Source organism: Rhinatrema bivittatum, chromosome 4 (genome assembly GCF_901001135.1).
Source record: "Rhinatrema bivittatum chromosome 4, aRhiBiv1.1, whole genome shotgun sequence".
Classification (NCBI taxonomy): Eukaryota; Metazoa; Chordata; class Amphibia; order Gymnophiona; family Rhinatrematidae; genus Rhinatrema; species Rhinatrema bivittatum.
The window spans coordinates 53,505,340-53,531,225 of NC_042618.1; the positions used below are offsets into that span (position 1 = coordinate 53,505,340).

General features: G+C 43.9%; 1 long non-coding RNA gene across 1 annotated transcript; it reads left to right on the top strand.

Annotated features, from left to right (window-relative positions):
- Positions 1 to 1,930: 1,930 nt before the first annotated feature.
- LOC115089812 lies at positions 1,931 to 23,409 on the top strand. Its single transcript, XR_003856242.1, has 3 exons — positions 1,931 to 2,277; positions 7,296 to 7,377; positions 23,343 to 23,409. It is a non-coding gene; the product is annotated as an uncharacterized LOC115089812 (long non-coding RNA).
- The last annotated feature ends 2,477 nt before the right edge of the window (positions 23,410 to 25,886 follow it).

The window sequence follows — 25,886 nt, forward strand, 5'->3', positions numbered from 1 at the left end:
TCAGGCTTCAGGCAGTTCTGGAGCTCATCACCAACGACACTACTTTTGCTCTTAACCTCTTGGCCAAACAAAACACCAAGATTATGACTGCTGTGTATCAAAATAGACTGGCTTTAGATTACCTACTAGCCCAGGAAGGGGGGGGGGGGGGGGGGTTGCGGAAAATTTAACCTCTCTAATTGTTGTTTGCAGATAGATGACCAAAGCAAGGTTATCCAGACATCACTGATCGCATGGTCAAGATGGCTCACGTCCCCGTCCAGCAGTGGAACAGTGCTTGGGACTGGGCTGACGGATTCGGTGGTTGGTTTTCCATGATTGGTGGATTTAAGAGCTTGTTTGTTATCCTAGCCATTTTAATTCTGTTTTGTCTTTTAGGACCCTGCATTATTCCTTTCTTAATCAACCGCCTTCGTCGGATGATGGAGGACATTGCTGAACACAAAACCACCATGCAGCTCCTGTCACGGCACATGTATTCCTCTGTGCCTACCTCTGAGCCTATAGAGCCTGTTTAAACCATCCCCTTGTTTCACTCTGGGCCACCTTCCCATTCATGTCAAGATGGGCTACAAAGGGGGGTGGAGCCAATGGGGCGCATCCGTCTCAAACCCGTGAAGAAACCACCGGACTGTTTGGGAAATTAGGGCCCCCTCTGAGACCTCAATTTGCTAACTTTTCTTGTTTCTGTTTCTTTCAGCTCCACAGCTGCCTTGTGATGGTGTGATACTTTTCATAGAGGATGATAAGTAGCAAAGGGGGGAATGTAGTAGGCGGAGACTTCACTCTAACAGGGGACAACCTGAGACTCCTATCAGCAGGACTTCATGTACCAGAACCACCCGCTTCATAAAGTCTACTGCCTGAAATAAAGCTTATAGTTAGGACAGTGAGAAATTCTCTGACAGCACGTTTTCATTTTTGGCTTTCACTGCTCTTATTGTTTGATATGCTTTCACTGCTTGCCTGCCAAGTCTGTAACCTTGCTGAGCACACAGCTATGATTAGAACAATGGATGTATTATGTATAGGGCAATACTGCTGCAGACTCACAAATTCATTTCCAGAACTGCAAGTCCCGGCAGCCTCTCCTGCAGAACACAGAAGAAAGTTCCAGGGTGAAAGGAGGAGGGGGTCAGTCACTCAGCCGGGATATGCTTGCTCAGCAGTGTATAGAACGCATGTGTAAAAGATAAGAAATGTGAAATGTATAAAAAGTTTCTCCCTGCTTGGGAGGGCATGCAGTTTTACTGAACAACATTTCGCTGCATCTACTTTGCTAGCAAAAATAAAACTTTTCCTTTTTCGGACCAAGTGCCTGAAGTCTTCTGTTTGTACCTGCTGTTTGTACCCTATTACAGAAAGAATACATAACTGATTTAAATTTGTGTTTTATTCTGTTCATTATTTTATATCCCCCTCAATCTTCTCTCTGAAGAGCCATTACCGTTCAGCCTTTCCTCATAGGGGAATCATTCTGCCTCTTTTATTATTTTGCTTGTCATCTCTACCTTTTCTGTTTTTTTGAGAATCAGTTACCAGAATTGCACCTGGTATTCAAAATGTGGTCGCATAATGGAGCGATAGAGGCAATATGATGATTTCTGTTTTTTTTCCCACCGTTCCTTTCCTAATAACTCATGGCAACTCTGGCTAGAAAACAAACTACAGGAGCTGGCAGCTCTGTTGTGTGCATGCAGCACTATCAGCAGTGGCTCCTAAGTGGCACGTGTATTTGTACCTCCCCAGATTGCTCAACAAAAAAACCCACTGTAGTTGCTTTCAGCAAATGCTAGCCACCAACTCCCAAGAGAACACTGGGTACGCACAGGGAGAGGGGTGTATGACGTAGTTGGAAGGCGGGGTCGGTTGATGCGTGAAAGCAGTTTTGTTAGTAAGCATGCGTGTTGCGCAATAGCAGATGTTAGTAGTCAGCGGTGCATAGACACCAGTGTTGCGAAGTAGGAGGGTTTTCTTGCCAATTTGGGCTGTTTTTTTTTTTTAATTTATAGGAAGTAATTTTTCAGCAGCAGCAGCAGCATCTGCGTCCTGCTGTCCCAGACTCTGAGTTACCACACTTTTCCTCCTTGTTTCCATTGGATGACTCTACGGAAAGGCGGGTGCTCTGTGCATGCGCGTAAACACGTAGACGTCACTGGGCACTTGCAGGCGAGGACTTCCGGGAGTCTGCCACATTTGGTGTCGCGGTGGCTAATAATGCAGCGCATGCTCTTATATGGTGTCCCGTGGTCTTTCCCGGCTGCGGAGAGCAATAAGGTTTGTGTTTAGAAGCAATGTTTGCTCGGATAAAATTACTTGACTTTGGAAAAAAATTTAAACTATCTTTATTATAGATAGTAGTATTTTTATTTCATGTTTACACTGTGCCACAATGTGCCCTGCGCGCTGCCACACGGCTGTTGGGGAGGGGAAAGGCAGGGATGGGTGGTTACTTGAGGCTGGTTGTGTTTGAAAGCGTTGGTAAAGGACTGAAGATTCCGTGAGAGCAATAGGAATGAGGGCCGTTCTTAGAGGTGGGTCCTGGGGTGACCGGTACGCAGTTTCTCACGTTCACGATAACAGAAGGAAAACATTTCTGTAACTAATGGGTTGGTGGCCTGCGGTTGCCGTGGTAACATGGCGCCAGAGCGTATACTATTCTGCCTCTCTAGGTCCAGAGGCACTGAAACATAGGTGTAGTTTGGTGTACCTCTTACTCCAAAACCTGGGGATGCTACTGCTGAATCGGCCCCCTTTATCTGTGCCCCCCCCCCCCCCCCAAAAAAAAAAGACAGATGCAGTCAAACTACATCTGTGCAAGTGAAGCTCGCTCCATAAGTCATTGAAGCTCTCACAGCTTGGGCACTGGCAGTGGTTTTACTTGCTGAACCCTCCATAAAATAAGCAGTGTGCATGCTGGAATATATTATGTTGATGGTGGGTTATTTATTTATTTATTTATTTATAGAATTATAAAAGGTTTGTGGGCCTCCAAGTTTAGAGATATGACTATGCATTTGGAAGGCAGAATAATGATACTGAAATGTGATTCAAACAGTCAAAGGAGGAGAAGTCAAACGAGCTGAGATGTCCATAAAAATTTCAATACAGTTTAAGGTAAACTTTTATTGGATTCGCAATAGTGTGTCCTAAGACATCATGTCTTCAGTACAAATCAGCAGTCCGGTGACATGGACTGTGTTTCTGGATTGCTGTGTCGGGAGGGACTTACAGTCTGTTTAATAAGACTAGAATATAGGAATTACTAAATAGAACACAATATAGGCATCCAATACAACATAAAAAGTTTGGGAATGGTGGTCATAATCATATTATCAAAATTAGAAGCAAGATTACATAAAATTAAACATCTTACCGGAGCTTTAATTTCACAGAGACAAGATAGAATGGCACATCAAACAAGAACTTCTGATAAACATAAATGTATAGTGTGTTGAAAAGGGTGCCAAAATGTCATGTGTTCTAGGCTGTTATGTCCAATCAAAAGAATGTGGTCATGTGATTACTTGGACTATTACATCAGATCAGCTATTGTAGTGTTGAAAATAAGCTGTCAAAAATGTCTAAGGGAACTCCTATGTCAAAGGAGGGTAGTAAAATGGAAGCAGTAGAAGAAAAACAACTAAGGGAAACAAAAACAGACCAGTAAATATCTGAATTTAGAGTGTGTTTGGTATGTATCCATTTTTTTAATGCTGCAATAAAAGGCTGGAGAAGTCACCCCATGGGAGGAGGGGCGGCACACTTTAATGATAAAAAAAAAAGCAGAGATCATTAATGCTATGTTTAACAAGGGGAGAATTGTCTCTTTGTAGACGGAGGCAAGAACAGTGTTTGTAGATTTATTTATTTATTTTTATTTATTTATAAGCTTTTATATACTGCAGTATTGGCGGAGGCCTTCACCCCGGTTCACATTTTTAACAACGCTATACATTGAATTCAGCAGAACAACTTTAACAGAATTACAATTATAACGAATATGTACAGAAATTCAGGGGAGCTACATAAACATGAATTAGCAAAAGATCTTGGGAACAATAATAATAATAACAGTAATTTACTGATACATTAGCATGTGATAAAGGATGTTAAGATGATCACGTAGTGTGTTGATTGGCGGGGGTACTGGGTTGGAGGATATTCTAGGGGGGAGGAAAGCGTGGTTGGGTATGGGAGGGGGTTAATGGATAAGAGGGGGTGATTATGGTAGGGAGGGCGGGTGGAGGAGTAGGAATGCAGGGGGTTGTTATTTTTGTTGGTTTAGCCTATCCTGTCTTTATATGCTTGCTTGAAGAGCCAGGTTTTGAGCAGTTTTTTGAATAGTTTGGTGGTGTTTTGAAGTCTGAGACTGGAAGGAAGAGTGTACCAGAGGTGAGGTCCAGCTATCGAAAAGGATCTTTTTCTAGTGGTGGTTAGTTTGGCTGTAGTGACTGGTGGGATTTCTAGTCGTGCTTTATTGGCTAATCTCGTGTTGTGTTGAGTGTGGTGGATTTGTAAAAGGAAGTTGAGGCAATCGTAGTCGTTAGGGTGAATTGAGTTGTGTATTATTGATAGTGCTTTGTATTCGATTCTTTTTTCTATGGGGAGCCAGTGTAGATCTTTTAGCACGGGTGAGATATGGTCTATTCTTTTGAGTCCAGTGAGAATTCGCGCGGTTGCGTTCTGTAGAATTTGTAGAGGGTGTAGGGTTGATTTTGGAAGACCTATCATAAAGGAATTGCAGTAGTCGATGCTTGAGAAGATCAGTGATTGAAGGATGGTTCTGAAGTCTGATTGGTTTAGTAGGGGTTTGAGGTGTTTGAGGATTGATAGTTTGTGGAAGCTTTCTTTTGTTTTCATGGTGATGTGCTTTTTGAGATTGAGTTGGGGGTCGATCCAGATTCCCAGGTCTTTGACGTGTTCTTTTAGTTTGATGGAGTTGTTGTCGATGACAATGGGGTGGTTCAGATGATCGCCGGAGTTGCTTTTTTCAATCAACATACATTCGGTTTTGTCGGTGTTGATGCAAAGTTTTAGTTGGTTTAATAGGAGTTTGATTTTGTTGATAGTTGTGGTTGTGGTTTTTAGTGCGTTCTCTATGGAGTTTGATACTGGAATGATTAGCTGAATATCGTCGACGTACAGGAAGTAGGTGATGGAGAGGCTTGAGAGAAGTTGGCAGAGTGGTAATAGGTAGATGTTGAAGAGGATGGCCGATAGAGAGGATCCTTGTGGTACTCCGGTTTCAAGAGGTATGGCTTCAGAGGTGTGGTTGTTTAAGTTTACCTTGTAGGATCTATTGTGGAGGAAGGATGTGAACCATTTTAGAGTTTTTCCTGATAGGCCTATTCCAGACAGTCTGGAGATTAGGGTACTGTGTTCGACTGTGTCGAATGCAGCCGATAGATCGAGTAGAATGAGGATGTAACGTTGTCCGTGGTCAAACCCTCTTAGGATAGTATTTGGTAGGTTGGTGAGAAGAGTTTCTGTACTGTGATTTTTTTCTGAAGCCGTGTTGGGTTGGGTATAAGATGTTGTTAGCATCTAGATGATCGTTCAGTTGTTTGAGCGCGGCCTTCTCTGTTAGCTTGGCGAGGAATGAAAGGTTTGAGATAGGTCGGTAGTTGCTTAGGTCGTAGGGGTCAAGGTTCTTTTTTTTTTTTTTAAATGGGTTTTATGGTGGCGATTTTTAGGTTGACTGGGAGCTCTCCTTCTTCCAGTGATTTGTTTATAATTGTAGTGATGGTTGGCGCGATGGTGTGGGAGATTTCTTTTAGTGCGTGTGTTGGTATTGTGTCAAGTTCGTGTCTGGCTGGGTTCAATGATTTGATGAGCTTCTCTGTTTCAGTAGTTGTTATCGGATCAAAGTGAGCCCAGGGTGTGATGTCTGGGCTATTCAGGTTTGAGTTGGTGTTTGTGGTCTTTATTTTTTCTGATATTTTGTTGACTTTGTTTTTGAAGAAGTTTGCGAGGTCTTGGCTTAGGCTTTTGTGCGGGAGTTTGATATTGTTGTTGTTCACTGTGATTAGGTTATTTACAATGTTGAAGAGGGATTTTGGGCTATTTGAGGAATTTAGGATTTTTTTTGCTGTAGTATTCCTTTTTTGCTTTGTTTATTAGGCTTTTATAGTAGGCAAGGTAGGTTCGATATCTTTCGAGTGTTGACATTTGTTTTTCCTCCAGTCTTTTTCTTTTCGTCTAAGGGTGGATTTAGTCTCCTTTAGTTGTGGGTTGAACCAGGGGTTGTTGTTTTGTCTTTGTGAATTGATTCGTTTGGTTCTTTCAGGGTTTATGATGTTGGCCATTTCAGTTGTTATTTGGCCTCATACACACGAATTTTAAGAAGCCAGGAAGTATGTGCGTACATACCTGTGCACATGTCAAGAATAAGGAGGCAGAAAAGGGGTAAGGCATGGGCCTTCTGGGGTGGGGCCAAGACTTGCGTGCATAACTCCCAAATTTTGCAAAAGGCTGATCGCAGCACGCGTTGCCATGTTACCTGCATAAATCAAACTTCACTGCTGGTCCTGATGAGATACAATTCTGGAGATTTTGAGCCAGAGGGGTCCTGAACACCGGGGGGGGGGGTGTTTGAGAGAGAGACAATATGAAACTCCATATATCTCCCACTGTAATGCATGTGTGGATGCAGCGAGAGGTTTTCCATATATAAATTAAAGAACATGGACATTGCTCCAATAAAAGGGTTGTTTGCATTATTCAATCAGCTGAAAAGTGCATGGAGAAGGACTTCCCTGATCTGGAATCAGTAGAACTAGAGAGAGTTAAAGAAAACTGGCAAACATTACAATACCACATTCTGTGTGGCCTTGGTAAGTGAGGGATATGGATGCATCTGTGCGGTATTCTGAAGACACTAAAAGGTCCTTTAGATTATGGCTGTGTTTAAAGGTAAAACACAAATGTTTTTGAAAGGCTGCGTTGGGGTAAAAGCCTTCCCAGTGTTGGTGAAGAACATTGATTGCTGGCTGGAGAAAACGGGACACAAGTGATACCATCATCCATTGAGAGAGCTTTCCTAACAAGCAATTCGCAGTTTACATATAGTGCACGTTTCTAGACGTGCTTCACAATTTTGGGAGTATAGCCACATTGACTAAAATTTATAAACATAGTATGTACTTGTTTGATGAATTTGTCCCGAGTGGTGCATAATCATTGCAAACAGAACAACTGACCAATGACGTGGATGATAGCTGCCATAATATAGTAATGTGATTCTATTGGTTTGTTTATTTTATTTATATTCCATGTTTTCCTGAAAATCATAGTAGAAAATTGGCCATCAGCAAACAATACCTTCACATCCAAAAAGGAGACTTCAGAGGGGTGAACTCATGCAGAGAAACAAAGGTGAGGAACATGTATAATTGTATTACTGATCCATCCCAAACCATGAATGTGTCATCAATATATCTGAGCTAAATTTTGACACAAGGCCATAAAACAGAGGGGTATGATGTATTAGTTTCAAACTCAGAAAAGTGAAGACAGGCGACGGCAGGGGCCATTGTGGCCTACATATTGATATATCTTCCTGTTAAAAGAGAAAAAGTTTTGAGTGAGGGCAATACGAGTGAAATCAACTAGGAAAGGTTCTAAATGTGGAACATGAGGGCGGTTCTGAAGGGCAGTGTGGACATACTCAATGGCTTCAAGTTGCGAGATGTTTGAGTAGAGTGATTCAAGATCCATTGTGACAAGTAAAAAGCATGAGGGAGTTAATGAAAGTTGAATAATCGGTGTAATGAAATGACCAGAATTGCGCACATAAGAATGTGCTAAAAGAATAAATTGGGAGAATATAAAAATCAGACATATGAGGGTGAGGTTCAGTAAGAAAATTAGCTTCTTGTTTTGTAATTAAATGGGCATCAAGGGCTTGTGTAATCAAGGCAGCAATTTTGTCTTGTAACATGGTATTAGGGTCAGTCAAAAGGGGGGGGGGGGGGGAGGGGGAGTGTAGTAGGAGAGGTTTGATAATTGATATTCCATTTTGGTCACACAAGCATTTCAGTCCAAGAGGACAATATCACCCTTCATGCACTCTTCAGCTGATTGCTCCACTATAGGGATTGTTTACATCATTCAGTATCCCTTATTTTATGTACGGAAAACCTTTCACCGCATTTGTACACATATCTAAGAACACTGTTCTTGCCTCTGCCTGCAAAGAGAGAATGCTTCCCTTATTAAACGCTGGCTAGAGGCACATCATACCATTAATGATCTCTGATTTTTTTTTTTTTTTTATCATTGAAGTATGCTGCCCCTCTTCCCATGGGGGGTGACTTCTGCCTTCTATTGCAGCACAAACAAAAATGGATACATAGCTTACCCACACTTTCCCCTGATGGTCTGAATTTAGACATTGTCTATTTCCCGTTGATAGCAGACTGAATTAGCCATGCTGTCGGGGAGCGTCGACGTGACCGGAGTAGGTGGAGCAGGTAGTGACGAGTTTTTAACTCTGTGCGCCTGCGCGGTCATCTTCCTGCACGATTCCATTTTTTTCTCCAGTCTCTTTTTTTTTTTTTTTTCCGCGAGCCGATAGCACGCGGGGCTTTTTCTCTCTACCTCCTCGTCTCACATTTTTGTGATTTCCCCCCCCCCCCCCCTCCCCAGGCTATTTTTCAGATTTTTTTCGAATGCAATTTTTCTGGCAGTGATGGCTCCCAAACCATCAGGTTTTAAATATTGCCAATGTGGCAAAATTGTCCATACAGATGGACAAAATTATTGTTATATATGCCTGGGCCGTGATCACGACCAAGCCTCGTGCAGAGACTGTGGTCTGAGATCTCCCCGGGCCCAAAGGCAACGCGCGGAAAGAATAGCACATCTGAGATCGCCTTCAACTCTGTCTTCTCCGGGACCGGCGAAGAAACCAAGAAAGGCCGCAAAAATCGCTGTGTCGCTGGAGCCGGGGAACCATCAGGCTGCAATGGCCAAGTTTGGAAAACCTAAAGCGCCGAGCAAACGGGTCGAGGGTATACCTCATAAATCCCCTCATGAGCCTCTTGGGATACAGGGACCTGTTCCCGTTCACTTCCACGCGCCAAAAACAAAATCGATGTGACAAGAGCCAAAGCGTCAACAAATTTCAAAACACGACGCATCGGTGCCCCCCCCCCCACCTCGAAGCACCATAGATATTTGACGCCCCACGGTGCATCGGCGCAGCCTATAACACCGGCGCATACGACTCCTTCGAAGCATACACCGCTTCCAAGGGTAGAACAACCTCACAAAAAGACCCTGAAGACCAAGCATATACTTCAGGCTCCATTCCTTTCTTTTGCCTCAGGCCAACCAGATGAAGACTCTCTGAAGTAGAAGTTGAACTCTCTACAGGATCTGACTCCTCCAGAGCTCCTTCACTCAGTGATAATTCCATATCAGGTTGGTCATCAGGGTCACATAGTAGACCACAATCCCCCCAAGTGCAGCCACTTAAGCCTAACAAGACAGCATCTCAAGACCTGCTTTTGGCAGCACTCCTGCAAATGCCACGCCCTTTGCAGCAGCAGCCACATCTGGCGTCAAAAGCTATGCTTCAAATATCTCAAGCACTCAATACGTTTTTTCAGGATTTACAATCCGAATACCCCCGACTTTCAACTCCATCTTCACTGCCAGATGCACCAGGTCCTTCACAACCAACTCAACCACCTACGTCCCTTCCGCTTCCGGAACATCCAGATAGCCCAAACTCTCAGTGGTCAACATCGTCACCAAGTTCATCCACGGGCATGCCTTCTGACCCTCCAGAAGGTCTTCCAGAGCCCTATTCCCCACCAGAAGACTTAACTTATGCAAAGTTTATTGAGAAGGTGGGAGGCCTCTTAAATATAGAAACTGGTAAGATTCCAGATCCCGGATCAGAGGTTCTAGGCATTCTAAAAAATTTTGAAATGCCACCAGAGCCCACAGCTTTACCCCCTCACACAGTTTAATTCGGTACGTCACAAGATCTGGGAAAGACCTTTTTCTACTGGACCCACATCTAGAAAAATGGATTTAAAATATAGAATGCGCAACTCCACTCTTTATGACTTCAAGCAATTACCTCATAACTCTATCGTAGTAGAGTCTGCCCTCTCCAGAGCAAAGCAATCAAAACTCCATGCTAATTTGTCACCTGGTAAAACCATAAATCTTTGGATGACTTCGGATGAAAGGTGTATCATTCCACGATGCTCAGCACCAAAATTGAACATCATCAGTTTTACATAATCCAATACCTCTTCGAGACTCTCCAAAAATTGTGTCCACTCTGTCTAGCCTCTGATAACTGTTTGCCACAACCCTTCACTGACATGGAGGAAGGACTTTGACATTTACTCAGGACAGTTTATGAATCCTTCGAGTCTACCTCATGATGTACCTCCGCAACAATAGCAGCTCGTAGAATAGAGGACGTTCATGATTAATTAGCTGATATTCCCTGCATGGGAGATTAATCTTTTTGGCAATAAATTTGCTGAAACTGTAGCACTTCTGAAGGAACAAAATTCTGCTGTGCTTTCACTTACAGCACCAACAGATCCTCACACTTCCTACAAGAAATTCTACCCTAACTTTAGAAGGAAGTCATACCCAAGAACATCTTTCAGGCCTTTCCATCCTTATCGTCCTCAACAATATAGTCAGCAACTTTTCCAGTCTCAACCTCACCAATCTCGTGGGCGTTCTCGACAACAACGTCCTCAAAAATAGCCACCGGCTTTTTGAGCTATCCTGAGCCGCTCCCACCGCTATTCATAGGTGGCCACCTACAGCATTTCTATACCAACTGGATAGCAATCACTACCGATCGTTGGGTGTTGGTTATCATCTAAATTTCATAACTCCTCCAGAAATTCCCTATGTCCCTCCTCCCATGTTGCGTTCGTGCCTATTCTCGCCCTTGCTCCACCCTCTCTACCTTTGTGGCGACTCCCTTTGTCTCAGATGGACAGATGGAGCCGTGGCTTCTCTCCGCCTCTTGGTCCCGGTATCCCCGGACTGGCTTGATTCTACGGATCTGCCATGTTCCTGATGATGTAAGGGCGCGTGCGCGCTCCAGACTTTGGACCAGCTAGGGCACGAACCTCAGGGGCGTCCCCCCATAATGACGTCATCCGTTTTCAATTTAAAAGGTCTGTTTGCTAACTACAAGTGAGTTAGCAAGGAACTCCAACGGGACTTGCTTCAGCAGTCCACGCTACTTGCAACTGTGTTCCGAGTCAGCTAGGGGAATTCTTCTCCACTGCTCGGCCTTTTCAAACTACCAGGAGTACCCGCTCCCTTATTCTTGATTTCAGATTGTTGGACGGGATCCGGTACTCGCTCCTCGAGGGCCTACGTTCCCGAAGATTCAGAAGACTCCTATTGCCTGGAGGCGATCGCAGACATGAACACAGTGAGTCCTATTACAGACAGGAACCGGTACTCGCTCCACGAGGGCCATTGTTCCTAATCGCTAAGGCTCCCTTCAGTCTAAGTTGTTATCGCAGGTACGGAGATCGTGAGTTACCATTGCAGATAGGAATCGGTACTCGCTCCACGAGGGCCTGTGTTCCTAATTCCTTTCTCATACTCTCTTCTTCCTCAGAAGATATCGCATACCTATATCTTATGGATTACTATTACAGATTAACTATAGGAACCGGTACTTGCTCCATGAGGGCCTATGTTCCTAAATCTCTTCTAGCCTCTCTTCTATTCCAGAAGCCATCCCATACACAGTTATTGTGAGTTCTATTTCAGACTGCCTACAGAAACTAGTACTCGCCTGCGGCTCCTGTTCCTGTATACTGAAGACTCTCTGCATACAGAGGACACTACAGAGATACACTCACAATTGTAGATCTACCACTGGTTATGCCCAGCATACCCTGTCTACTCACTGCCTATAGTCTCTCCTTACAGCTCACCAACCCAGAGATCGTTGTTCCAGTATCAGAAGGACTTCAGCCCTGCCGGGCACATCAGCTCACTACTGCCACCTCCGGTGGTTCTACTTCCAATCTAATAAAAGAACTATCTGTGTTTGTCTCAATACTCCAGCCTAGCCGGTGGTCCCTCTCAGGTTCTCCACTTGAGGGCGCTGTCATCTGCCATCAGCCCAGGGATTCACTATTTCTACTAAGTGTTACTCCTACACTGATAGAGCAGTATTATCATTTGCCACTCTGTGGGAGCCAACCCACATCAGACCATTACTCCTCTCTCTATGGAAGCTGATCCATATCAGATAGCTATCTCTCCGTGGGGATCATACAGGTTGCTGGTTCATCTTTCTACAGGAACAAGCATAACAGTAGCTACTCCTTCCCTTTGGAAGAGAAGAGCACTAACAGATTGCTACTCCTTAGCAAGATCTATAACAGAGTGCTACTCTGCCCCCTGGCGGGGCGATTGCTAATAGACTTAATTCCTCCTTCAACGGGAGTATCCAGCAGCCAGATTCACAACAGATTGCCAACTCCTCCCCTTTGGGGACCAGGTCTTTAACTCATATCTACTTGCTCCTCCCACCAAACAACAGATTCCTAACAGATTGCTAACTCCTCCCCTCTGGGGAGCAGGTTGCTAACATCCCAGAGGAACATCATCTCATGCTTCCTATCTTCAAGCAGAAATAAAGAATCTACATATCCAAAAATCCATTCAAAAACTTCCTCTGTCAAAACGAAATCAAGGATTCTATTCCCATTATTTTCTCATTCCAAAAACGTCCGGAGGCCTTCGTCCAATCTTAGATTTACGGAACCTCAAAAAACACATCTAAAGAGAAAAGTTCAAGATGACCTCTCTCAAGAACATATTGCTCCTTCCACAACCCAACGACTGACTATTCATTTTGTTCCATGGACCTGAAGGATGCTTACTCCCATATACTCATACACCCTTCTTCGTGGCGATACCTTTGTTCTCACAGGACAAGCAGGATGGTAGTCCTCACAAATGGGTGACATCGAGGATGGAGCCCTGCACGGAAAACTTTTCTGTCAAAGTTTCAACAAGCTTTGACTGACACTGGCACACTGGGTGCACTGAGCATGCCCAGCCTGCAATTATCCCTGTGAGCCACAGGTGTCTCCCTCAGTCTTCTTTTTTCCGCTCTGCAGTCAGCATAGCGGTTGGAGCTCTGTGAGGATTTTTTTAACTAATTACCTCATGGAAACACTTAACTTTTCACTTCAAAAAACACTTTTCCCTGCACAGGTCTCCCTCCGCGTACGTTTTTACGACGCTCGGTGAGTACTAATTCTTATTTTTCGGTTGGTTCCTGTCACTATCTTAAGGCTGTTAACTGACTGAAGCCTTCCCTTCCCCCATTTTTCAGTTAGCTTTAAACAGCTTGCGAGTATCTCTGTGACACTCTGCTTGCTTATGCTAGTGGGGTAGGGATTTTTTCCTTAACTTTAGGACCTCTGTAGCTTCAAGTCCTTCGTTCCCTGGTACCCTCACGCAGTCGATACCCTATCGCTACACCGGGACCCTCCTAAACCGCCCTGGGCTTTTATATGTCATCAGCGCCCCTCCCCCCACGGTGCCCTGATGCCTTTATCCATGTTTTTTGCTTTTCAGTGCTACCAGGCTTTTTCCTCCTACGCACTGTTTTTTTCCTTGGGCTTCCTCGGTGCCGTCCCTACCCGGATGCATGCCATTGACGCACACGCTGTTAGTCACTGCCATGCATACTCGGGTCGCCGCCACCGCTGCCCGAGACACTTTTTAACGATCCCAGGGTCACTTCATCGATGCCACCCCCCCTTTTGGGGATGCCATCGATGCCCCATCCTCCCCACCGATGTCCAGCCCTTTTCCATCGGTGGGCATCGGTGCCACATCGATTTGTCGGTGGGCATCGATGCCGGATGGTCCCCATCGGTGGACATCGGTGCCGGATGGTCCCCATCGATGGACATCGGTGCCGGATGGCTTGTCCGTCGATGGCATTGGTGCCGGATGGCCGTCCGTCGATGGCATCGGTGCCAGGTCCTTTTGCATCGATGGACACCGATGCCCAGGTGTTTCATCCATGGGCATCTATGTTACAATGCATCCATCGAGGGCAGTCGATGCCAGGCTGCTCCCATCGGTGAAATTCGATGCCCAGGTGGGTCCCATCGGTGGGTATCCATGCCGGCTCGATTCCGTGGATGGGCGTTGATGCCAATGCCAGCCTTATGGCTGGCATCGATGCCCATGCCGATTCCAGGACTGGCGTTGATGCCGGGATGGAATTCATCGACTGGGAGATCCATGCCATCGATTCCATACGTGTCCATATCGATGCCACCGACACACGTGTCTGGGGCACCGATGCCATGTACACTTGGAAATCTGAGTCTGTCCAAATCGATACCGTCAACGTCTGTGGCCCTATAGTTGATGCCCGTGGCCATGCCACAAACGGCATAAATGCCCGCCTCCATGCATCGATGCCCTCGACACCTCCGTTTTCCTTCGGTGTCCTTGACGCCCTATTGATTCGACTTCGACTCAGTCGATGCCGGTATCTTTTTCAATAACGGCAATGTTTTTCGATTATTCGATTCCACATCGTTTCAAAGATACCTATGCCACTGCTGTCAGTGCCCGTCACTGTCATCATTCTCCTGGCCAGTCATCGATGATTTTTTATACCCATTTTGATGATATCCTCGAAGCCCCTTAGGTTGCCTTCAATATCGTCAATACCGACATAGCACCGCCACATAATACCCTCGCCTCCTCACATTGCTCCACGCTTTGGGTTCTTTTTTAAGCCCCGTATTAGCTTAAGACACTCCATTGTGTCAGGAGCAGAGCAGGCGTGCTGACAGTTCGTCATCGATCGCCTTCCAGGACGACGAGGGCTTCCATCTCGGCGCTGGGGAAAGACCGGGCCGAGCACCGTGGCACCCATCATCGCTGACATCGTGATCGTCCGCTGCTGACGCCATCCAGCACATCGGTGCCATCCTTCTCCAGGCTGGACAACGCTCGGGCAGAGCGACATCACCACTGCCATCAGCACTGTTCCTACAGTTTTGGCAGTCCTTGGTGATCCAGAACTTCCGGATCCAGGTCCGACAGCTTCTGCATTGGCATCACGACACATCGAGCCGCTGGGACGAGGGAAGGGAACATGAGTTCCGTTAGGGCTCCTCTGTTCCTGGCGTGCCCCACCGTCAAGTGGTGTGGGACTATGGCCATCTGTTACACTTAGCAGTCTAAACGCCACTCACGCCTGGCCTGTCTCCTCTGTACCTGTGCCACCATACCGGGTTTCAGAGCGAGATGGACGTTTACGTCCCCGGCCTTACCCTCGAGGACTCCGGAGACCGTCGGAGTCAACAATCTTCACCGGCTTGTCTTGCGGCGATCCACGTCGGATGGTAAGTACCCGCTTCGGCGGCATTCCCATAGAGTTGTGTTCTCCCATTCGGACCGTGGTTCGAAAAGTTCTGGGTCATGTGCCTTTTAGAACTGTATTAGTGTCACATATCGCTATGTTAGCTATGTTAGCCACAATATCAGGAGAACCCCTCTATCTTCTTGGGATTGCAGCAGGGCTTCTTCTCTTGTCAGTAACAAGTCCCTGTGCCGACCAATGCTCTGACTCTTGGTTCCCTCCCAACCAAGGTCCAGCTGCATTGGCTGATCTGCTAAACATGAGATTCAGCAACCATTGCCCCATGTACAAGTCCACCTTGAGGCCTGGCCACAGGTCTCAGTGTCTCCTTGTACAGCATACAGAAATGCGGGTACCACTTACCGCTCACACACCTGCAGGAGCCTACATGATATCCTCCATTGGGACACCTCCTGGTCTCCCATCTGGTCAGATATCAGAGCGGCCACCCCACCTTGTACCAAAGTCCCGGTACACTCCCCCAGGCGCTACGAAGTGCAGAGGGGAGAAGGGAGGGGGGTTGGGGAGTTTTAATTGCACTATTCTTTCTTTTAACAGAAAATAGTTACTCTCCGCACATCCTGGACCTAAGAAAATCCAACTTTCTTTAGACGTCACAGGTACAATGGTATCTTTAGTTACCATCACTCCATACTGCAGTAAGTACATTATTTTAATGTTTCTATGTGCTTTATGGTGAGTCAACATTACAACCCCAAGCTCTGCCGCTGGCACCAGCTTCGGTAAGTGAACTGTCTCTTGCATCACTGTTGGTGAATGCTGTTTTCTCTGCGGAGTGTAACATCATTCACTTTCCTTGCATAGACTACTGCTAACCACTTTCAGTACATGCAAGGAGCTCTCACTTTTTTCAGGACTCACTATACATTTACTAACTGGGATTACTGTCACTGCCATAAATCCCTTCTGTAACACTTCTGGACACCACAGTCTTAAGACCCTCTTGTCCAGCATGCGCACAGACATTCTGATACATTGTTATATGTCCCTGCGCATATTTTCCATAACCTCAGCCTTTCAACTTTTCATGGTTGGGCTATGGGGTTTCTTCCCACTATGCATTTTTCTCATAATTCAAAACTGCTATGGGTTATATTCAGTGACATTCTATACTCAATGGACCTAAGTGGTTTCATTGCTTTCGTCCCTGATTCTTATCCCAGTTCGAACTAGGACCTAGTCTCCTTCGACTCATGCTCGCAATTCCTTAGGGTTATAAAGTTTCTCCTGAAAGCTGTCAACCCATTATGCATCTATTGCACTCCAGCACAGTTTCTCATAAACTTCCTGGACGTTGCACCCATGAGTTATGCCCTTATGCCTTCCAATACTGCTTTTGCAACAATTCTTTGTGCATACAGACAGACAGCATAGGGACAATGTGCTTTCCAACTCATAAGCACGCATTACCTCTTAGCTGCTCTGCTAGACAGCTGCGCAGCTCTACCCTTGGCCCTTGTTCACTTCATGCGTCCTTGGGCCACATATCTAAGAGATTTAATGAACGCTCTATCAGACCTTCTCCACGTAGGTTCTATCCTCTCGAATGGTCTCAATTACATGTGTACAGGGCAAATCTTTTAACGCTGAGTTTAACTAAACTTTCCTCGGCGTCTGCATCATTCCATACGATGCACAGGTTCTGCTCCCTGCACATGTTTCCTATGCGTTCCCTTAGATGCCTTTTCTTCCATCAAAGGCCTCTTCAATATATCTCTTCTGCTGCCTCTCGTAGCCAGCATTCTTCTAATGTTGAACTGGGATGGGGTTCAGTATTCTTTTCCCCACTCCCTGACTGAGATCAGTATGCTTTCCCATACTTCTCAATCCATCATATCAGTAACCTTTTATTCTCTCACCAGTCAGTCCCAAATCATAGACTTACTGATGTTCTTAGGTTCTGGTAGCGTCACAAAACCTTCTAAACATAAATCTTGCCGTTTAATATGGCAGGCTTTACCTCCTGACGCTAAAAAAAAAAAAAAAAAAAAAGAGGTATTACCCCTTTTACTTTTCCACCATTTTTTCTTACTCCCTCGGATTCTGTTCTCCAGACATCCTCCACATAGATACACCTTTCTCTTAGGAGGTGTATCGTTTTGGGAGTTGGGTTCCCGTTTTCGGTAATCCTCTCTGAGTCGGCTTACCATGGATTATCCACTGATCAAGCCGCCTCTATTTCTCTAATCACGGAATGAACATATATATTCTCCTTATAAGTCTCATACATTCTACGTTTGAGCCTTTCCATTCCTCTCTTCCACAGTTTGGCAAGGGAACTTCTTTCCCTCTTAATGTCATTCCTGCCAGCAGGGTCCGTGAGTTATGCACTCTTTCCATACTCACCTGACTCCATTCCTCTGCCACTGAGTAGTTCTACGCATTCAACTTTCTATCCTTTTCAGGTAGATGTTGTATCTCCTTTCCTCAGGAAATACTCTATTAATTTTTCCTAACCTCTCTCTCTCGCCCTAGGGAGAGACTGGGTTTTCCACATTCCTGGACAGTAATGCTGCGCTTACATTCTATCTACATTGCACTGCATTCCATGTGAATTCCACTTGACTCTTTCCTTCATGCAAGGGTCAAGCTGCTACTTCCAGTGGCCACACAGACCTAATCCTTCTGATTAAGTGGTCTATATTTCCTTTCCTACCAACAAGCAGACATTTCACTACAACACTGTGGGTATCCACATACTGTTGTGTCCGTCTTAGCCTTAACAGCTTCCCTTTGGTTACTGCTGCTTGTACTTTTTTATCAGGTTGCAGCCTGGAGTCCTCTCCATACCTTCGCAGCCTATTATTGCTTACATTTGACTAGCCGGCATGCTCCATGTTTGGCCAGTCCGCCTACTCTTACTTTTTTCAATTCACTACCCAACATCCTTCCACGAACCCATTATGGTGTTGCGGATGCCCTCCGTTCCCATTTCCACCTCAGTCGTTACGCCTTTGCGCATCTGCGGTGTATCTGGTGCATTCCCGGGCATCCTCAGCTCGGTACTCACCCATTTGTGAGGACTACCATCCTGCTTGTCCTGTGAGAAAGCAAATGTTGCTTACCTGATGTAACAGGTGTTCTCACAGGACAGCAGGATGTTAGTCCTCACGAAACCCGCCCCGCCACCCCGCGGAGTTGGGTCTGTATACTTTTATTTTAGTTTCGCTTGCGCTTTTTAGCTATAAGACGAGACTGAGGGAGACACCTGTGGCTCACAGGGATAATTGCAGGCTGGGCATGCTCAGTGCACCCAGTGTACCAGTGTCAGTCAAAGCTTGTTGAAAGTTTTCCGTACAGGGCTCCATCCTCGATGTCACCCATTTGTGAGGACTAACATCCTGCTGTCCTGTGAGAACACCTGTTACATCAGGTAAGCAACATTTGCTTTTCCAGGCCCTGAATGGGCACTACCAATACAAGGTCCTGCCTTTGGCCTTTCTTCAGCCCCAAGAGTTTTCACGAAATGTTTAGTGGTGGTGGTGGCTCACCTCAGAAAACTATTGATCCAAATCTTTCCCTATCTGGACAATTGGCTGTTAGTGGCTTCGGATCCAGCCACTCTTCATGCACACACAATCCAAACGATCAATTGTCTACAGACTCTGGATTTTTCGTAATTTATCAGGAAACCCAATCTACAACCAACCCAGACATTGGGGCCCTCGTTGACACAACCAACCCAGACATTGGAGCCCTCATTGACTCAAAAAAAAGAGACAGAATTCAAACTCTCTCTGCCCTAGCTCACAGATTACTCAGACAATCCCATGCTCCGGCACGTCAAATCCTCCAACTACTAGGTCACATGGCAGCGGCAATCCATGTAGTCCCATTTACAAGACTACACATGCGATGTCTACAATGGGGCCTAAAGAATCAATGGTCACAGTTCCTGCAACCCCTCTCTTCCAAAATCCAGATCACCAAACAAATGCGCATGGATATGCAGTGATGGATATCCCCCACCAACCTTTTCTCAAGAGCTCCTTTTTGATTACCTCCACATCAGCTAACACTCACGACGGATCCCTCCAGAAAGGGTTGGGGAGCCCATCTGTTGGACCTCAAAACTCGGGGTTGCTGGTCGCCACAAGAGAGTACATTCCAGATCAACCTCCTGGAACTTCGTGCAATCTGGAGAGCACTGCAAACTTTCTCTCCTCAAGTCAGGCACAAAAGCCTTATGGTATACACAGACAACCAAGTTGCAATGTTCTACATAAACAAAGAAGGAGGGTCCGGTTCATGGACACTATGTCGGGAAGCCCTTCGTGTACTTTTTTGGGCAAATGCAAACGAAGTGACACTTCACGCCACTTACCTACCGGGACTGGACAATATCACAGTGGATCGACTCAGCAGGATTTTTCATCCACACGAATGGACCTTGAATCGCAAAGTAGCTCAGAACATTTTTCAACACTGGGGCTTCCCAACAATCGATCTCTTTGCAACTCAAAGCAATCAACAGACACGGACCTTTTGCTCAATTTACCGAAGCAAACTTCATTACACTCCAGATGCCTTCCTCATTCCATGGATGGAGGGCTTGCTATACGCCTATCTACCCATTCCGCTAATCTCCAAAATGATTAAAAAATGCATTCAAGACATAGCAGACTTGATCCTTATAGCTCCAGCATGGCCAAGACAACCATGGTATTCGTATCTCATGCGACTCTCCATACGTCCACCGATTCCCCTGGAGAACCACCCACGACGGAGGCTCCCTCCTCCATCCAATGCACCAATCCCTCCATCTGACAGCATGGAGGTTGAAAGGCAAGTATTAAACCACTTGGGCCTCTCTGCAAATCTAGAAGACCTACTGCTCGCGTCGAGAAAACCCTCGACTAGATATAACTATGCGGGGAAATAGCATCGTTACGCAGAATGGTGCAAACATGACACCTTGACCCCTTTTCATCTACATCGACTCAGCTACTTGAATACCTTCATACGCTCTACCTCTCCGGTCTAGCGTACGCTTCAGTTCGTGTACATTTATTTATTTATTTAAATTAATTTATATACCGGAGGTTCCTGTATAATATACATATCACCCCGGTTCACAAAGAACAGTAACTATCGCTACAAATAGCGGTTTACATAGAACAGAATAAAAGAAGTTTTACATTGAACAAAAACAAAGTAATAAGTTTTACATTGAAGTCAGCATGTGTAAATTTCTGATTAACAAAGGAAGAAAAAAATAGATCTGAATAACTCGTTGTGGGCTTGAAAAGACTTTTTCTTCGTGTTCTTGGCTCTAGGGGAAAGCTTGTTTGAAAAGCCAAGTCTTAAGTTTCCCTTTAAATGTAGAGTGGCATGGTTCCAAACGAAGGTCTGGAGGGAGCGAGTTCCAAAGTGAAGGGCCCGCTGTGGATAATGCACGTTTCCTCAGAACGGATTTCGCAGGTTGTGTGATTAGTCTGTTCTGATAGGCGCTTCTGGTTGGTTTCACAGATGTGTGTAATTGAATTTGGAATGTTAGGTTGAGAGGTGCGATGTTGTGTAAGGCCTTATGTATCATCATTAAAGACTTGAACTGGATCCTGTATTTAATTGGAAGCCAGTGGAGATGGTGGAGAATTGGGGTGATATGATCTCTCTTTTTGGCATTTGATAGAATTCTTGCAGAGGCGTTCAGGACCATCTGAAGTGGTTTGATGGTGCATGCTGGAAGGCCTAGGAGGAGAGAGTTACAATAATCCAGCTTTGGGAGTATGATGGCTTGTAAAACCATGCGGAAGTCTCTGTATAGGAGGAGAGGTTTGAGTTTCTTTAATGTTTGAAGTTTAAAGAAACATTCTTTTGTTGTGTTGTTGACGAATTTGTTGAGACTGAGTCTGTTGTCTATGATGACTCCCAGATCTCTAACTTGTTGTGTGGTGGAGAGCCCTGTGGTGACCGGATGTTGATTAGTGTTAGAATGTGAGGAAGGGGTATAGTTTTCCGGAGTTATAATGAGGATTTCAGTTTTGTTTTTATTTAGAACCAAGTTGAGGCTGGTGAGTAGATTGTTGATAGCTGACAGACATTTATTCCAGAATGATATGGCTTTGTATATGGAATCTTCTATAGGGATGAGGATTTGAATATCATCCGCGTATAGGTAATGTCTTAGCTTAAGGTTAGTGAGAAGTTGACAAAGTGGGAGTAGATAAATATTGAAAAGAGTCGGGGAGAGGGATGATCCTTGTGGTACCCCCCTTTTGGATTCGATGGTGTGGGACTCTTTGTTATTTATCTTGACCTTGTATGTTCTGTTCTCCAAAAATGATTTGAACCAGTTAAAAACTACTCCTGTAATGCCAATGTCTATTAGGCGTTGCAGGAGGCATGAGTGGTTAACGGTATCAAATGCTGATGAAAGATCAAGGAGAGCGAGGAGGCAAGGTTGGCCCTTTTCTAGGTTGAAAATGATAGTGTCTGATAATGATGTTAATAATGATTCGGTATTCATAGACTTACGAAAGCCAAATTGGTTTGAGGTGAGGATGTTGTTTTCGTCAAGATATTCTGTAAGTTGTTTGTTTACAACTTTCTCCATAACTCTGGCAATCAACGGGAGGTTTGCTATGGGTCTAAAGTTTGCTGGGTCTGAGGTGGGTAAGTTAGGTTTTTTGAGGAGCGGCTTGAGCATGGCTAACTTGAGTTGGTTCGGGACATGTCCTTGAGAGAAGGAGCAGTTAATAATGTCTGCTAAAGGTTTGGCTATGGTGTTGGAGATCAGACACAGTTTGTTGTATGGAATATGGTCTGATGGATGAGAGGATGGTTTTATCTTCTTGAGAATATTCTCTATTTCTAGAGTGGATGTGAGCTCAAAAGTGTTGAGTAGTGTTAGTGAAGTGTTAGGTTGTTTGACATTTGGGTGCGATGGTTGTTGATCTGTTGGGAGTGGTGGTTGAGCGGTTGAATGAGGTGTTTGTTGAGCGGGTGATTGCGAAGATTGGTGATTGCGAAGACTGAGATTGTTAGTGGTGAAACGCTGCAAAGGCGCTATCATCATGGTCTTCCAATTTCTAATTACCCGTTAATCTCAAGATTCATGCGGGGCTTGCTACACTTAAGATCACCAGTAACGAAACCTCCTGTACCATGGGATCTAAACGTTGTGCTCGAGCAGCTCATGGCTTCTCCTTTTGAATCTTTAGACTCTTGCCACATAAAATACCTAACCTGGAAGACTGTTTTTCTTGTTGCAATTACATCAGCACGGAGAGTAAGTGAACTACAAGCCTTGATTCACTATTCTCCTTACTTAGAATTTTACCATGACAAGGTCACTCTCCGCACTCATCCTACTTTCCTTCCAAAAGTGGTTACGGCGTTCCATCTTCATCAAACAATTACGCTACCTATTTTTAAACCAAAGCCTCATCATAATGACCGTGATACAGTCTAATGAGTGTAGGAGTTTAAGAGAGCTTTAACCTATTACAAACAGAATACATTCTCCTTCCAGATCATCTCAATTATTCCTTTCCTTCAATCAATTATTTGGATATCCATTAATGGTTTGGTCTGTCACAGTTTGATTTTTACCAGAATGTGATTACCATATTAGTCTACTTGAATATTGGGAAATAAGGGTTAGAAAACAAGTTGTAGGCAATACCTGTTTTATTGGACTAATTTAAAGCTAGTTACAGATATATGATGTTGGTCCAATAAAATAGGTATCATCTACAGCTTGTTTGATCCTAATTTCTATTTAAACTACACAGAATATATCTTCTATGCGCTACAGTTTGAGGCAAGTTGGTTAAAAGTGCTTAATTGTAAATTAAGTCCCTGAATCTGTGATTTCCCTTCATTTGCCAGACCCTTTCTCTTCATCAGGTATCAGAAGGAGGCAATCTTTGTAGAATAATTAGTGTGTTCTTTTTCTTGTTAGGACTGGTCAGTTACAGCACACATTTCTAGAAAGGAAGGCAGAAGCAGAGGTACAGAAAAACACGGTAAGCAAGGAAAAAGAGGGATACTGCTCTGTCTGTGTTTTCTATTATATTCAAGAACAAATCACAAATTTACATCTCTCTTCATTGTTATAAGCTTTCCTACATGGTAACAATTTATCTATGCCCAAATCTGTGATATCATTACCTTGATCTGATATTGATTGAAAATTGGTATAATTATCCCAGAATTAATCTGTAGTGCCATCCAATGAAGCAAACGTTCCACAGATCCAAAAGTTATTGCAGTTTTTTCCTAACCTTTTGTCTATATCTCCTCTGCTGTTAAATATTCATTTTGCTGTGTTACACTTTTTTCATCTGTGTACATAGCCCCTTTGTTTCTTTCATGCTCACAGAGAGACAGATGCAACAAAACCTACACTAAAATCTGGGCTAGGTTTTTTAGCATGGGTTTTGTTTTATTCATAGGCAAAAATCCCACAGTATTGTGGGATGTATTAAGCTAATGGCATACAAATGGCATGTGAGTAGAAAAAAAGTATATATGTATGTATATATGTATATATATATATATATATGTGTGTGTATATATTTTAATATTGTTATTTGCATGCCATTAAAAAGTGAATCCATGCAAAACAAAAAGATGGCAGAAAATGCTATCACTTTTCTTTTATCACTCAGTACCAAGCAGAGTGCTGATAGCAAAGCAAGATGGGTGTGCCCTGTGGCTAGCTGCTCCTCAGAATTTAAAATCTGAGGGCTTGCCATAAAAGGCCACTTGAATTGGGTGGAATAATATTAAATTGTTAAGTTTTGGCTTAATAGAATAGAATGAGGCTTTGTCACTTCACTGTACATGAAATTATTTTTGACTGAGAATTGTAACTGGTAGGTTATAAGCCTTTCTGGTTTTCCCTGCTATCAACTTGTACTGTATGTAACAACCCAAATATTTTTTTTTTCAATTCTTTGCCTCTGTGCTGTGGATGTAGTGATAGTCAGATAGTCAGCCAGGTGAATTTTCTTGCATGTGGTTGACACTTAGATTGTGACTCTTGTGCAGTCATTTATATGACACTGGAAAATATATGCCAACACATCAAATACCATATTACAGGAAGTTAAACTCCTGCTCTGAGCCAATAGTTACATTTCCTGCATGGGAAAAATCCATGCTAAAACGCAAGTTAAACCTGTGCTAGGGTCAACATGGCTTATTACATTGGCCCGGTAAAAAGAAGTCAATGACTCAGATGCCTTTATTTATTTATTTAGACATTTTCTATACTGTCATTCCATATATAGATTACAATGATTTACAAAGTGACATTCATAGTTATGACTCAACAAACAATGATTAGTTACAGAGGTAGTATCTTGTGAATTTTCTATTACATCATATTAATAACATCTCTCAATGGATTTATTTTCATGTTTCGATTATCTTTTGACTTTCTTGTCTTTGTGGTTCTCTATTTTCAGGTTATTCATACTTTTTTGAATAGCCATATTTTTAGCTTGCATTTAAATCTCTTTTTATCAGGCAAAATATGTAACGTCTTGGGCAGAGAATTCCATAGCTTTGAGCCCGCTACAGAGAACACACGATCTCTTATTTGCATCATTCCATGAAATTAGCAAGTAACACATTTAAGACTAATCGGAGAAAATTCTTTTTCACTCAACGCACAATAAAGCTCTGGAATTTGTTGCCAGAGGAGGTGGTTAGTGCAGTTAGTGTAGCTGGGTTCAAAAAAAGTTTGGATAAGTTCTTGGAGGAGAAGTCCATTAATGGCTATTAATCAATTATACTTAGGGAATAGCCACTGCTATTAATTGCATCAGTAGCATGGGTTCTTCTTAGTGTTTGGGTAATTGCCAGGTTCTTGTGGCCTGGTTTTGGCCTCTGTTGGAAACAGGATGCTGGGCTTGTTGGACCCTTGGTCTGACCCAGCATGGCAATTTCTTATGTTCTCTTTATTGTCAGAATAGTCAATAGTCCTTTATTTTGGGATCTTAATTTTCACTTAGGTGTGTAAGGTTGTAGTGTCACTCCTAAAAAGCTGGAGTTATTGTAATGAATGATGTTGAAAATTATTGTTAGTACTTTATAATAAATTCTGGATTGTACTGGTAACCAATGCAGTGAGATCAGCGAGGGTGTAATGTCATGTTTCTTGGATCCTAGTAGGAGTATTGCTGCTGCATTTTGTAATAGCTTTAGTGGTTTTAAGTGAAATGCTGGGAGACCTAATAGTAAGGAATTGCAATAGTCTAGGTTTGAGAATATTAGTTTGCAATACAGTACAGAAGTCTTCCATTGTTGTTAATGATTTCAACTGGCGTAACCAGTTTTGATTAGTTTACTGATGTGCCTTTTCATTGTTAGGTTCTCATCTAGTTGTGTTCCTAAGTCCTGTACTTGGTCTGAGGAATTTATTTGAAAATTGCCCAGGTCCAGGATGAGTGGTTTAACTATTGAAGTGTTTCTACTTAGCCAGCTGATTTTGGTCTTT